Genomic DNA, 14,884 nt, shown 5'->3' on the forward strand with positions numbered 1-14,884 from the left:
TATCACATATGTCCAATAGGCATATATTCACATTTCCATACTTTGAAATTATTGGCCAAATGATTTAGCATTTAATAATTTTCATTTCAGACCAAATTATAGACTATCAGTACAATAATTTTCCTTCTCCTGTTCACATTAAAGAAGATAGAAAATGTTAATGAATGAAAACAAAGCCATCACAAGATAATTTATTTTAATAGTTACAAGCATGAAGTTAGGGCAGGAAAATTAAGATGCTTAAACACGAAAAGAATGAGGACAATATGAGTAAGTTTAATTACCAAATAGTTGCTGTAATGGTTTTTCCTAAAACTGTCATAACCAGCTAGTTCCTTTCTACTGTTTGTGATAGAATAGTACTTAAGAGAAGTCATTTTCCAGAAAGTTTTGCATCTCTGTAGATCATAACCCTGGCAAGACATGTCCATACTTTTTTCCTCAAGTGGGTAAATGTTAAGAGAGAAGAATCCAAGTTTCATGATGCAGCAACACAAAGCTGGGAAGTGAAAATTATGTTGCAGCGGAGTCCTGAAAATATGACTGTAAAAGTTAATCAATAAAATGTCTATTCCTGTCTATTCACTGGAGGCCCCAGCTGCATAGCTTCACTCAATCGATACTACAAATTATTACGATTTCCAGGTTCCCACTGGACATTCAGAACAAATCTTTCAAGTGTAACAGGCTTATACTGAGTATATGGTGTGTGTTCTCTACATTTAGTTCAAAAAGAGAGGAGAAAAATAAAATCTAAATCCTATATGCTCCTTTAACAATTCAACTTTATGGAACCAACAACTTACAAGTCATATTTTAGTGTTAAAAACAATCTTCCCTTTGATTGCCAAACGTGTTACTACTTTTTTAACTGTTTCATATTTAGTTAAGAAATGACTTAATCTGGTAATAGATATCGGTGGTATGGTGTTGGAACTTGGCTACTTCTGAATGACTATTCCAATTAAATGAATGGAGGAAATCATTTTGAGATAATTACTTATCAAAAAGTCACCTGGAGACATTATCACTATTAGAAAGATGAATGTGGAAACTTGACATATATTGCAAATTGGAACAAGCCTCTTAAAATACACATTCTAGTTATTGTTTTTGTGATTTATATTAGCACATTTCAAAAATTATGTTTCAAGTTTTCATTTTTTCCTATTTTTGTAAGATAAAATAAAATCATGATTTCTCAAGTGAGTTTCTCTTTTTTTGAAAAAAAAAAAAAAAAAAAAAAAAGCCCCAGAATGCTTCATTCTAGTGAGATTCTCCGCTCTCTATAGCAAAATTCAACCATGATTGCAAATTCTAGACACTACTCAGGTCTTTGACCTTAACTTTCTATACATTTTACCCTGCATCACTTAGTCAAGATCCAAAGACTTTTCCAAATAAAGGAATGACTGGGTGAGAGAACTCACTATGATATTCTCATGCTATATGACATCTGATGTGGCTCTTCGTTTTTCTGACTGGTGAATACCCTGGTGTCAGACAGTGCCCAATACCAAAGCAATTAATAAATCTGACCCACTCATGCCACCTGTGGATTGAGTGGAAAAAACAATAAAAATGAATAAACTAAGTTAGGACTTTTTACTTTGGTGAAGCTGGAAAGGCTTTGATTTTATTACACATTTAAACAGTAATATGTTTTTTCACGTTAAGACACATATCTAGCATGTAGGCATACCCTGTGACAATGTATATTGAGCTTACATTAAAAAAAAAAAAAAAAGATGAACTAGTTTCCCTTAAACAACCATTGGTTTGATTATGGTCATGTGTCAGTCTCTTTAAATTCAACAAGTTTTGTAACATATCATAATAATATCCATAATTTTTTTGACTTCTAACATTTAGTTGCTAAAACCCATTGTAAATAGCTAGGCAAAAAAAAATACTGTTATAATTTTAACTACTCTCTTAGGTGATATTTATACACCTTACCGGCAATTGCACATTGAGAGAGAATAGTACTTAATTTCATGATCAAGCTGTATTGGGAAATAAAACAGATACATATAGATGAAGTATATAGAACTTAAGTTTAGTCTTTCATTGTTATTTAGCTGGATGAATCGCTTCCTGATTTATTTACTTCTAAAAAGCCAAGATTGGAAGCATATCTTTGCATGCCAGTTTTCAGATCAAAATTATATATTTTTTGTGAGTGTACTGAATAATATGCCTTTATAGTGGCATTTAACTGTAGAAAAAATGTTGGCATTATTTTACTAACATTAAGTTAACGTGTACCACTATCATTAGCTTTATATTAGTGTTCACAAACATTTTTATATATTTCTTGTTATCTAAATATATCTTAAGTATATTATTCCCCTAATATAATCCAGCTTTTTAAAAGACCATAATATTTACAACAATAGTACATTACTATAGCCATTCCCAAAGAAACCTTGCCCAATATGCTTTTAATTCTTGGTACCAATTTCTACCTTTTTAATATTTGTGAAATGTGGTTTTTTGTTGTCTGAGTTCTGGCAGCTGACTAAAGGTACATTAATGGCAAACAGGGTTTATCTGAGTGTTTAACTTTATTTAGAAGCCTATAAAATGTCATCCTAGGTTGTAAAATTATTTTTAGTGCCTTCTAATATTAAACCATTGGATGAAAACACAGGAATAAATTCCTCATGAATAAATTTCAAATATTTTACTTTTACATTTTAGCATTATTAGTTAGCATTATAAACCATAAATCAGAAAAAGAATTTCAACATTCATCCTATGTAATATTTTGAAATCCTACTGATAGATATATTAAGATATGCAGTAAGTAATTAAAGTTTAGAATTTGGCTTCCAAAGATTAGTTAATATCAAATGCTTTTTTAGTTCTGGCCCCAGGATTGTGTTCAAAGGGTGAGTGACAGGAGAGGAAAAAAAAAAAAAAAGTTCAGGTATGTGTGCTTTATCTAACTGTGATTACTCAATTTAACCAGTGTTCGGTGAGTAAAGTGTAATTCTTGACAAATAGAGAGAGAGCGAGAGGAGGGGAGATGGGAGAGAGGAAGAAAGGAAGAGAGGTTCATCTGGGCTATGCTACTTTTAAAAAATTATTTCTAAAAAAACCGTAAGAAAGTCAAGCAAAAGGCAGAAAGGATAGAATATCTAATTATCAGACACTCAAAAAAAAAAAAAGACTAACGTTTATTTGAAAAGCAAATGATAAAATCTGAAAACAGTATTAAGCATAATAATCACATGAAGATTTAGATTATGAAAGCAGAAATTAACTACTGGAGATGTTTCACTAAGACAATTTTCATGAATGTTTGAAAACAGTATAGATCTTTATTACTTTTCTTCATAGTTCCTTACATGCCTCAGTGGTCTGACCAAAAAACTCTACTCTAAATGTCTCTCAATTTAATAGTGTCTTGCTTAGAGCTGCTACTTTAACAAAAAAGAAAGGCAACAAGAGCCATATGTAACCTTTGGACTCCAAAAGGAGAAAGATGAAAATGCCATTGGCAGATAGGTGCTACAGAAACACAGTGTATTCTTTCTCTTGCATCTTACCTTGAACATTTCTTGATAGTTAACAAGAAAGTTGAGCGCCACATCATTATTTAGAATCGGAATAGGACAGTCACACTGTTCAGCATGTCCCACTTCAGTTAAGAAATGATGCAAATTTAAAGTCTATCTATTTTGGAACGAACAATTTATTGAACAAGCTAGCCCATTTACACATACCCTTTTGCAAGACAGAGAGAGGTAAATATTAAGCAACGAAAGTCAAAGGACTGACTTGATTTTAGAATGTAAAGTAAAACTTTCTGAAATACTAAAAAGCAACTCACTTGTAATCATTTTTTTCTTCTTCAGAAGCAATAATCCCTTCTGTCACTGTCTTCAGCTCTGCCTGGGGTTTTCTACTGTTCTGTTCTTGGCGAACTGTTTCTGCTATTTGCTCAGTTAGCTGCTCTTGAGTAGCTTTCAAGCTGGATTCCATTAGAAGAAGTTTTTCATCTTGACTGGCAAGTTCTTGGGCTGAAAGATAAAACAAGAACGTTGCCTTTTAAAAAACTCAAGCTAATGTGTTTTTTTTTCTTTTGTTTTCGGTTTAAATTTTATGCGATGCAACTTTGAGGAAGATTTAAACAGATCCTTCTTGTCAAAATACAAGCTCATGCATTCCATTTTCTGATTCCTTTATTTAACGCACAAGTAAACAAAGGTATGTATGAAGGAATACAAGATGCATGTCAGTAATCTCAAGTTTATAAAACATTTGAATTCAAAAATTAGATGTCTTAATCAGACAACAATTTGCTGACTTTAATTGTGAGATTTCTGTTGCGACATAAGTGTATTAAACAGAATGACATTAACACATAGTATTTTTCTTTCTTTAGCACAGGCCTCAGATATATTTATATATATTCACACAGACAAAGACTGATATGTTATAAATTATGCCAAAATGATGGCCTTCCACTGATTTATTTTCATGTATAATATTTATGAAATGTAAGCACTTTTTCAAGGTCATCCAATAGATGGCAGTCTTTCATTAGACCAAAGCAAACCAGGCAGTATGCTTCAGCTCTCAAAAAATAAGTGATTTAAGACAAAGACATTTTTCCTTTGTTCTTTGTTGACCGTATTCCTAGAGATATATATCTGTACATTTTGTTAGAATATTTCCCCATTAAAAAGTATTTATCTGCTTTTTATTTTCCTATTTGCCTCAAATGCATGCCATGAAAGGTGAATATTTATTTCTTTAATCATATATTTGCATATATATTTATACACGTTATGTCATATAGTACATTTTTGGAGGTATTTTTAAATATCACTTCATTTTAAATCTCATTGCATTAAAGATCATGATACTTTATGGAAATCAGTCATTTCAATCTTGTAATCTAAAATGAAGAAAAAGGAAAAAATTCTTTTAAGACCCCAAAATCCATATAAATAGAAATGGAGAAGGCCATATTTGTATAAAAACAGACCATCTTTGCTTTTAATGATTCTCATTTTATGTCCAAAAAATGATGTTTATACTAAGCTTCAATAAAGTTAGAAACCAAGGTATTACAGTCTGACATCAGAGGTATCTTTTACAGGCAACCTCGTAAAGAAGATACTCTATATAAATATTCTACATTTATCACTCATCTTTGAAGCTGAATGATGACTCCCTTATAAATTAGATCTAAGAATATCTCGTTCTCAGAATCTCTTTATAGATTTTGAGCAACTGACTGCTTATATTTTAATAAATATGTGCATACATGTTCACTTTGTTTTCCTGCAAGTGTTCAAACTGACCAGTTTTGCCCCAGAAGAAATTACAGCATCTACTATTTTTATAGCTTAAACCTGCTATATATTAACAGTTTAAATTTGTGCCTCAGGAAACCACAGAGCTAACGCAAACAGCTAAATATTTAACAAGGAAGAATGCATCACCCAGAGCTCATCTTTATTAAATTCCAAATACATCGAAATCTCTCTGAACAAATGAGTTAAATGTTTAATAATTTCAACATATGTTAAAGTGTGGGGGGAAAAATCCAATAAAGAACTTACAATGAATGTGCTTTCAAAAGTAAAAAAAAAATAAAAACCGTTCAAGCTTAAAAAATATGTAAAAGAACTATGGCCCTCCCTGCTCTTGACCAAAAAAAATGTAATCAAATGAAAGCAATTGACATTTTTGCAGTGATATGTTTTTAGCATTGTTAATGTAGTTGCAAAACTGATTTGGGTGCAGCATTTTATTTTGTATGCTTTTTCACCTTTCACAATACATATTTCTTATGAAAAAAGAAAAACGCACCAAACTTTTTAAATGAGTTTTGAGGAGAATTTTTAGACATCGACATTGAGAGGTTAATGGTCTTTAAGTTAAAAGGATCTGAGCAATCAGGCTACATGTAAATGACTATGGATATAAGAATGCTGAAGGAAGTTTTTTTTTTTTTTTTTGAAAAATCTACTTGTACCAATAGACTGTCTTCAAGACTACTTGAGTCACCTTGTGGCACATACACAAAAGAGACCTTTTGTCAACTATGCATGATGTGAATTTTCTATGAAGTTTGCCGATTTTGAAATGACTAAGAGATTTATGCCTCACGGTTCTCCTAAGAGTCTACTCTAATTCATTATGTGCTGGTTAAAGGGGGTAAATTATTTTAAGTTTACCTATGCCTTGGACTTGAGCCCGAGTTGATCCCAAGCCAGAGGCGCTCGCAGCTGCTTGCTTTATTTACAATCCCTTTGTCAGACTTACAACTGCCCCAGGCTATAACATAGTGTACCTAATGTTCAAACTGGCAGGTAATCTTATGTCAAACATACTTCTTTGATTTAAAGTGATCAATAGATTCTTGTAAAGAGGTAATTTCTCTGATGTTTCCACCTTGCCTTTTTTACAGGTGATTCACACAAAAGCCTGCTTATATGATGTACGAACAATAAACAGAAAGCTATAATCATGTTTTTTCAGATGTTTCCGGTGCACAACGATTTTGGATCGATACTCTGTGTAATACAATTATCTGCAATGATCTGGTTGTATTGAAAAAGAATTTGCAGGAGACCTCTAGGGGGTTTTATCCAGAAACACGTATCTGGCAATGTTGTGAATAGTGGAAGGAAAAATTAAGGGGTTGACAAACGCTGTCTATTATGTACCCAGTAACTTCATTAATATTTTATTCATAAAAGTACTCTACCACAAAGTTGAGACAAACAAGCTCAAAAGTAATAATGATAATAATGTTCATAGCTTCATAGTACTTATTTATATAGAACAACAACAACAAAAAAAACCTTAACGAACATAGGACTTGAGAGAGATTCAATGTTGTGTGATTATTATGTACCATAGATTATGAGCAACATTGATTATTTATTTATGCTATGAAATAAATTCCTGTATTTCTATCTTATGTAAGTCATGTAAATACCAGTGGATGTGAAATACTTTGATGCCTCTTCAACTACTTTATTTTTTTACTAGACTGGTCAAATTCTAGACTGAGGATCAACTTGCATTGTTCACAAGCACTGTATATTAAGCCCTTTATTTCAGGCCTTTTTTTTTCCCCCCCTAAATGAAGATTTGCAACCTCAGGGAAAGGGCTAAGATACATAGTCTGTATCTGAAAGACATTATGCATTTTCTGCAAAGATCTCTGTGTGTAGAAACAACTCAGTTTTGTTTTTATGGTTCTCTTGAAGATGCGGACTCTTTGCATCATCTTCCTTAAAGCCCAAAACGTTCCACGTTTCCTATTTGGAGCCCCTAATCACACATCTGTGATGTGCAATTCTCTTTCATCAGACTAGAACAGATTACATTCTGGTGAAGTTCACCAATTGGGGTACACTGGTCCCTCTCACAAAGCCCCGCTCTATGCAGATTCTGCAGATCCCCTTCTGGCTGCTGCAGACCTGATCTAATGACAAAGATTGCTCTTTCGGATGCTTTCCTCCCTGTGTATCCCGGATGCTTGCTTTCAGTCTCCTGACCACACTGTCGAGGCTCATCACCTTACCCACTTTGATGGCTTCCTGTGCCTGCAGGAGACCAGCTTCTGACTTTCTTAGAAAGTCCTATCTTTTTGCGTATTGCCTGTGAAGACAAAAAGCATTCCAATAGTGCCTCTTATGATGTACTTTTTACACTGCATCCTGCTATTTTGAGCTATAGGGTACTGGAGATTATACAGCCCCTCATTAGCAACTGGGTCAAGTATCCACATCTCTTTTAGGATCAAAACCTTAAAGGGACTCTCTTAAAAAAAAAAAGTCAGTTGGAAAGAAGAGTCACCATTAGCTTAAATGTAGTGTTAATCAATACGCAAAAGTTCAAAGGCTAAGGAAAGTATTTCCCATAATTCTTAGGGAATTAAAAAGGAGACTCGTTGGATCAAAATGAATTCTTTCTCTTTAAAATATGAAGAAAAATTTAATGAATACAAAAAGTGTATTTGATCTCTTTGAGTTAACACCTATATAGCTCTTTCATTTAGCTCTAAAGCAAACTGATGTGACACACAGGGAAATCCCTACACCATAAAGATAATTATGATACCCTCCTAATGACTTCTCCACACCACTTAAACTAATTAGCTTTATAAGAATATAAATGTTTGTCACTTTATTTTTCAATTTTATTATCTTTTTAACACGCGTGTCTCCACTTTAAATTTGAGTGAGAAAAGACATTAAATATAATCAAAGATTTTGTATCCATCAATATGGTATTCCTGGCTAGGTTTTTTTTTTTTTTTTTTATTGGCTCCCTGCCACACCTTGACTCTCTATCATGCCCCATCATGCTTCTTTTAATCTGAATATTTAGTGTTCTTTCATGTCTTAATTACAGCAAATTGCGGCACAGTTGGCACCATTTCTTGAAATTAATCCCAGAGTACTTTGTTTCTGTCAAGCAGTCAAAGCCTTGGAGAATAATAGTAAATGTTATTGCAGATCTAAATTTAAATGACTGTCTATGTATTTAACTTAAGCCTTTAATTATTCGTGCCGAACTGTTTTTGGTTCAAATGTTAAACATTATTCATTGAGAATGTGGAATTACTTTAGACAGCTTAAAACCTGCAGATATGTTTGGCTATAATTTGAACACAACAATTATTTATATTAACATATTTTCTCAGGTGTACAAAACTTAGGAAATGGCATGTGATATCTTCTTATGGATACATATTTCAACATTCCATCACTTCTGTCATTATTAATAAAAGGTATGGATTTAGGCCTATTCAATTCTAAATGGCTTTTCCCCAACGAATTGCTAAATTGTAGACCAGACCCCCCCACCAAATATATATATATATATATATATATATATAGAGAGAGAGAGAGAGAGAGAGAGAGAGAGAGAGACTTGGTATTAATATTGCTGATGTCTTTAAATAATTCTAGATAATGAAGCACTTCAAAACTTCTTCCAAATCTAAAAGTTATAGTGTTTTGTTTGTTTGTTTTTCTATGGAAAACTTAAAGGTCTTAGAACTCTCAATGGCCAATTCTTTTATTCTTCAATTCTGAGCACATTCTACCAATAATCTGCATTCAAAAAGAAAGCACAATTTTATAAACTAACATGAGTTTAAAAAGTCTAAGATAGTAGAATTCACTACTCATGCTTTATGAATGTATGTTGAAATAATTTGGAACTGGAAAATTCTGGGATGTAGAGAATACATACTTATTGATTTGATTTCAAGTGATTGGCTTTCATGTTAATTTTTTTAACTTAATGAATAATACAAATTACATATTTTGTAAAAGGACTATACTTTTCAGTGAACCACACAGTAGGAGCCTGCGTATCATGAACTACCATCAGGATATGAGCTCCAGGAAGATAAGGAATTTGCCTCATTTATCCATCTGTGTGTTGCCAACATATATACCTCTCTATATAATAAGCGCTTAGTGAATTGAATTGGATAGATGGTTTTAATTTCACCTGTCAGACATGTGTCATTTTCTTCACTAGGAAATATGTGTCCTTTGCTTTGCCTCTGAAATACAAAGTGAATGTGGAAGGATTTGCACTTAAAGTTTGGGCAGATTTATCTTCTAACCATCTACCGGCATAAATTCATAAATACTACAGTTTTATATATTTTTAACCTCTATCCAAATGAAACTTGATGGCATTTCTATCACCAATACTTAAGGTACACACTGGATTTAGAGACAACAAGAAAAAGATGGAATCACAAAATTTAAGGTAAAATATATATTTCTCGATAATTCAGGAAAAAAATGCATGAAGTGGTGTGTTTCCAGTTCCCTCTCCTTATCAATAGCAATGTGATTGTTGAACAGATATCTATTTCCCTGTTTCTCACAATCTCAAGGGTGCAGCTGATCTTTCTAACTACAAAGTTTCCTGGCAGCTGCAAAGTCGCTTTCAAGCTGTGTTATCTGCTGTTCTAGCTGAGCAAGTTCCACTGTGTGTTTCTGTTGGGCAGCTATTACATCGAAATGGAATGACTGCAAACTCTTTTCTAGCACTTCACTCGCAAGAACAGCTTTCTCCCCCACGTATTGGTCCAATGTATTAGCTGTTCCAGCGTTCCTGTCATCTGTGATCCGCTCATATTCTTAAATGCCCATCATTGTTTGCATTGCATTTAAGATCATGGTCAAAATGAGAAATTAATGCTCATGGTACCAGATATATTCTGTTCATTATATTCTCTAAATATTATTATCGACCTACTTAGAAAAAAATAAACAAGCATGTCTCTCTGGTAGTACAGCTAATGTAAATGTAGAAACTGAGGAATAGCAAAGTGAAACCAATTATCTCAGCCCTGGGGTAGTTTCACAAACACTGTTTAGACGTCTTAGGGAATCAAGAAGCTGTAATATTTTTGCAACAAATCTAAAAGCATAACTTCTGTATAATTTTTATATATAATCACAGTATTTCTCTTCTCTTAAGAATGATCCCAACAAGAATTAATCAATTCCCAGATACTTACTTACATTAAAAATTTTGTTGCAGTTTACAAAAGAATTTCATATCAATTTTCTCATTTCCTCCCTATTGTAAATTTGTAAAGTTATTATCAATTCATTTTATAATGAAAATAAACTCCAAATTCTTTGCTCTTTCTACTATGCCATGCTATTAATCTTATTGAGACATTTGAATTTATGGTACACATTGATAAGTTAATAAACTGATTTTTAAATAAAGAATGTGTTTATATTACAATAATCATATACACTATGATAATGATAATACTATACTCAATGTAAATCACAAATCAGTACAAACCATGCATCTAAATGAAGTCATCTCTAAAGTTTTGGCATTGTAATTTGAACTCTTTACCATCAACTTATTTTGAGTGATAAATAATCCTTGCTTTGCAATGAAAATAAATCTCTCTCTCATCTTTTTAATGGGGTTGGATTTTCCCATTTGCATTGAGAGAAGGCAGTTATGCATAGTGGAGGATTTCCCAGGAACCAGAGATGCAATCATGATTGAAAACCAGGTAACACTGTTAGCTCTTAACATGTAGTTTGCCTATATTGTGATTGGGTTGTTGGTTAGCCGATAAGTAGAGATGAAAGTATGAATAATAACAGAGAATAATTAAGACTTAGGATTACTACACTGTAAACAGTCAGCCCTGTGTATCACAAAGTAGAATCACGAAAACGAAACTACAGGCAGTTAGAGAAAAGATTATAAGGTGGAATCTTAGTATATTAGACCATAGGCAGAAAACAACAAAATTTATAAGTTAAAATCAAGAGATACTAGACGGTAGGCATTGAATATCAAGAGTAATAAGTACAACGTGGTGTTTCCTCTAAATCTCATTTCACAAAGCGTCCTGGAACCTGCTTCTACCTCACATTGTAATAAAATCAGAAAATTAGAATTTTCAGCAGCTCTATTATCAGGAGTTTAGCTGATCATTATCAATTGTTAAGATTCAAAAGAATCCCCTTCCATAACTGTTGGTCTACACAATGTACTAGAATCAGGCCATTACTTTATTGAGGCCAGGAACTATATCATTTGTTTTTATTCAGTGGTGTTCGCTCTGCTGTAGCATAAAATAGTTGGTCACAAATGAATGTTGGATTGGTCTTCAGCAGCAATAATAATAACAATAACAGCCCTTTAAATACATACCAAATTCCTATACTCGGGGAACAACATCCATAAAGAGACTGTATTATAAAACTTGATTCACTAATTTGGAATTCATATAATAAAAATCAAGTAATAAATTACTCATAGCGTTCAAAATCTGGAAAATGAGGAGGTTAATAACTGTAGTTATACCTATAATCTATAGTATCTCTTAAACATATAATGAATTTTATGGGAATAAAGGACTACTTAATTCTGAGGAACAAACATGATGATTGATCATATTTACCCCAAAGAACATACAAGCCTTTTAAAATGCAAAATGGAAAAATTCATAGCCAGGCTTGTTTAGAAGTTCAAAAGTGTTACTCTTTGTGTGCTGTCGAATAACGTTCAGGGTATGTGACTACAATCTTGAGCAGTACTTTTTCTCGCTGGAATTTCTGTGTCAGTGTTATTTTATTGTAACATAAAGTGGTCAAAATATTATATATGTCAAAACCTAACATCTCGCTGTAGTGAACTAGAATCCAGAACAGAGTTTCCAAACCAACTTCAGTTTCCATCAAAGCTGCACCACTTACTAGCTATGTAATCTTAAACACCTCTCATTTTCAACTGAGCATAGGGGCACCTGGGTGGCTCAGTTGGTTAAGCATACAACTCTTGATTTCGGCTTAGGTCACGATCTCAGTGTCTTGAGATCAACCCCTGCATGGGCCTCTGCACAGAGCATGGAGCCCGTTTGGGATCCGCGCCCCCCCCCCCCCCCCCCCCCCGCCTCCTCACGCCTGCCCGTCCCTTGCTCACACTTTCTCTCTATCTCAAAACAAATGAATAAATATTTGAAAATAAAATAAAATAAGCATATAATAGCTATCAGATAGAGATGCTTCTAAGATAAAAAGAAATAATACATTTGGTATATTTCTGACATGGTAGACATTTTTTTAAAAATTATTAATATTATTATATTGGGCTATAATTTTTGTAACTTGAAAGTATATTTAAATTTAGGAATTATGAAAATTATTATAGAGCCACCATGTTTAAAAATTATTATATTTAGGAGCGCCTGGGTGGCGCAGTCGGTTAAGCGTCCGACTTCAGCCAGGTCACGATCTCGCGGTCCGTGGGTTCGAGCCCCGCGTCAGGCTCTGGGCTGATGGCTCAGAGCCTGGAGCCTGTTTCCGATTCTGTGTCTCCCTCTCTCTCTGCCCCTCCCCCGTTCATGCTCTGTCTCTCTCTGCCCCAAAAATGGATAAACGTTGAAAAAAAAAAATTTAAAAAAAAAAAAAAAAAAAAAAAAAAATTATTATATTTATAAATCTCATTATTTTTCTGAAAAATGACCTTCTCCTTATGCTTTTATACTGATATCTTCTGAAAGATTTCTTCTGCAACCATGTTTAAATGTCTCCTTAATATGTTTTTTGTAATGACAAAACAAGTCTATTAAGGGAAGTCTATGGAATTTTTTTAAAGTTTATTTATTTATTTTGAGAGAAAGAGAGACTGAGCATAAGCAGGGAGGGGCAGAGAAAGAGGGTGAGAAAGAGAATCATAAGCAGACCCTGCACTATCACCATGGAACCTGAGACAGGGCTCAAACTCATCAACTGTGAGATCGTGACCTGACCCAAAATCAAGAGTCAGATGCTTAACAACTGAGCCCCTTGTTCATAGAATTTTTTAAAAAAAGAAAACTGTCAGATTATCAAGAAATAATCATAATCTAATAGAAAATTACTTTAGAGAGAGTGGAAGTGCCATCATTATTTTGCACTTATTTTCAAATGGAAGGATCTGGATCTTACTCTCCAGTTACTTGGAGGCTTAACTCTGGTAAGTAGATGTTAACCCCACACTGATCTAAACTACAGTTCAGATGTTAAGGAATAGATATAGGCCAGTAAAACTATCAGGTCAGAATTTGGTTTTCAAGTCAGATGTAGTAATATAGAGGACAGTATGGTGTCTATAAGGGAGAGAGAGATTGATTCATGTGAGTACAGTTATGATGGAGTCCTGAGAGGAAAACGATTTAGGTCAATGAGAATTACGTTAAGGACAAAAAGGGCAGACCACCCACTAAAGAAGTAGGTGTCCACGCCTAGCTTCTCCTTAATTGTGGCTCGTAAGTATACTTGAGTAATCTGCCTGGCCTACTTTCTCTAAGAGAGGCTCTGAGAGAACACTATCGACAAACAAACAAAATAAGCATTTTGTTGTTTTATAGGTTGATTCATGGACTATATCAACTGGTTTCTATTATAGTTGAGTTTGCCCATCTGGCATGTGGAACTATGTGATATAGTCAGAGCTCTTCATAAGAACTAATTTAGGGGCGCCTGGGTGGCTCAGTCAGTTAAGCATCTGACCTCAGCCCAGGACATGATCTTGTGGTCTGTGAGTTCAAGCCCCGTGCCGGGCTCTGTGCTGACAGCACAGAGCCTGGAGCCTGCTTCAGATTCTGTGTCTCCCTCTGTTTCTCTGCCCCTCTCCATTCAGGCTCTGTCTCTCTCTCTCAAAAATAAATAAAACATTAAAAAAAAATTTTTAAAAAGAACTAGTTTACATAGGTGTTCATGAGCCTTTTACAGAAAGGAGAGGAAGAGATGGGGTCAGACAATGTACATAAAAATGAAGTTCAGACATATTCATTAACTAAATCCACATACTACTAGAAGAATGTTCATTAAAAGCTCTTGAGGAGGCTAGGATGTGTAGCCATCAGCTTGAGCTAGAAAAGCACATACATTTCTGCTCTTCTCTCAGCACAGGTGTGTCTGTGGGCACATGGCTGGCGAAAACACTGAAATTTAACCGGTAACTAGTATTACCTAGTCTTGCCTGCCTAGGACAGCTTCAGCGGGCTTTGAAGAAGTTCTGTGTAAGCTACAGATACTAACTCAGATTAATTCTCTGTCTTGGATTTCTGTGCCATGCACTATTCTAAGTGTAATTCCATCAATTTCATTTAACTTAAAAAAAAAATTAGAATCCTGGAAGAAGTTCTACAGATAAGGTGTTGAAAAAGTAATGTTCAATTGAATTGTTCTCCAGAAAATGGGCAATACATTGATAAAGAGGGTATAAGTCACTAAAAAGTCACTAGAAACATGTGTTGCCAGCACATGTTACTATCACAAAAAGAAGAACCTTGTGGTACCTGCTCTCCAGGAGAATCACTATGAACAAGAATCAATATGTTACCAGACTGTGT

At 33.9% G+C, this 14,884-nt stretch overlaps 1 long non-coding RNA gene across 1 annotated transcript in view; it reads right to left on the reverse strand.

Annotated features, from left to right (window-relative positions):
• Positions 1-14,884, reverse strand: part of LOC147572041 (uncharacterized) — a 411,310-nt gene that overhangs the window by 55,763 nt on the left and 340,663 nt on the right. The window contains exon 5 of the long non-coding RNA XR_015246868.1: positions 3,839-4,028. This is a non-coding gene — a long non-coding RNA (uncharacterized LOC147572041). The remainder of the gene's footprint in view (positions 1-3,838; positions 4,029-14,884) is intronic.

Source organism: Puma concolor, chromosome F2, assembly GCF_028749965.1.
Source record: "Puma concolor isolate L17-30 chromosome F2, mPumCon1.1.hap2, whole genome shotgun sequence".
NCBI lineage: Eukaryota > Metazoa > Chordata > Mammalia > Carnivora > Felidae > Puma > Puma concolor.